We start from the raw sequence: 1,905 nt of genomic DNA, 5'->3' as shown, positions 1-1,905 counted from the left end.
TTTTTTGCGGAACTGGGGATTGAACTCAGGCCCTTGAGCTTGCCAGGGAAGCGCTTATTCTACTGAGCCATCTCCCCAGCCTGAGATAAAGAGATAAAGAAGGTCACTACATATTAATTAAGGGAAAACTTCAACTGGAAAAGATAACAATCATTAATACATATGCAACCAGTACAGGAGCACCCAACTATGTAAGCAATTATTATTTTTTTTGTAAGACAATTATTAATAGAGATGAAAAAGGAAATAAGCAGTAACACAATTGGAACAGGATACCTCAATACCCCATTGTCACAAAGCGATAGATCAACTAGACCAAAAAAATCAGCAAAGAAATAACAAAAACTGAACAAAAGAATTTAGTAGATATTTTCAGACTGTTCCTCCCACCATCTCATCAGAATACACATTCTTCTCAGTTGCACACGGAGCATTCTCTAAAACAGGCCATATACTAGTCAACAGAACATGCTTGAAAAAATGCAAATAAATTGAAATTATCCCATGTGCATTATCAGACCATAGTGCAATGAAATTAGAAATCAGTGACAAAAGAAACCACAAAAACTCGATAAACATGGAAATCAAATCATACCCTCTTAAACAACCAGTGGGTCACCGATGAAATAAAGGAAGAAAAAACAATATCTACCACTCAATGAGAATGTAGATACAACATATCAGAACTTATGGGACACAGAGAAAGTAGTCCTAAGAAGGCAATTCATTTTATTTTAGGTTTTATTCTTTTTGTGTATTTAGTACAGGGTCTACAGAGTTTCACTACAGAGATCAGACTCTTAGTGAATCTCCTGTTTTTCAACCTCCTAAACTCTGGGATTACGTGCATGTGCCACCGTGCTCAGTCACAATGGCAGGCTCAGTGTGCCCTGGGGGCTGGCACAGGGGACAAGATGGGACGGGGCTAGGGTTAGAGGGTTGGAGGGTGGGGATCCAAGCCCCTGTGCATCTGCCTAAGCAGAGCTTTAATCCACTGAGCTGTCTGGCCAGTCCCTAAGAGGGAAATTTATAATGATGAATTCTCAAATCAGGAAAACAGAACAATCATAAATAAACAACCTGATGTTATTCCTCAAGCCTCTAGAAAATGAAAGGCAGGACAAACCCAAAGCCCATAGAAAGGAGGAAATTATAAAGATTAGAGCAGAAATTAACATAATGGAAAACAAGAAAGCAATATAAAGAATTGATGAATTGAAGAGTTGGTTCTTTTTTTTTTTTTTTTTTGAAATAGATTGCTTCACTCTTTATTTTTTATTTTTATTTTTTAAATTTATTTATTTATTTATTTATGTGTGTGTGTGTGTGTGTGTGTGTGCGTGTGTGTGGCCAGCTCAGCCCACCAGGGGGCGGGCTGGCTGGCATGTGGTGCTGGGGGATTGAACCGCGGTCCCTGCGCTTTGCTAAGCTTGTTCTAAGTAAGTGCTTTAGACCACTGAGCCATCTCACCAGCCCTGAGTTGGTTCTTTTTTTTTTTAAAAAAATGAAATTGATAAACCCTTTGCCTCCTTTATCAAAAAAAGGAAAGACTCAAATTCGTGCATTGAGGAATAAGGGTGACATTACTACAGATCCTGTGAAAATTCAGAAAATCATCTATACTTACTTTCAAAACTTGAATTTTAATAATATGGAAAATGCAAAAGAATGCAGATTCCTCGATACATATGAATTAACAAAATTGAATCAATAAAACATGAATATTCTAATAAACCAGTATTGGTCAATGTAATTAAAGGTATAGTTAAAAAAAAACTACCAACAAAGAAAATCCTGCTCTCTGACAGACTGACTGCTGAATTCGACAAGAAATTAGAGAAGGCCTAATACTACCACCTCTCAAACTCGTTAATGAAAAGGAAAGGAAAGCAATGCGTACTCCCA

This window comes from Octodon degus, unplaced genomic scaffold (assembly GCF_000260255.1).
Source record: "Octodon degus isolate 3935 unplaced genomic scaffold, OctDeg1.0 scaffold00033, whole genome shotgun sequence".
NCBI lineage: Eukaryota > Metazoa > Chordata > Mammalia > Rodentia > Octodontidae > Octodon > Octodon degus.
This window is presented reverse-complemented; position numbering follows the sequence as displayed.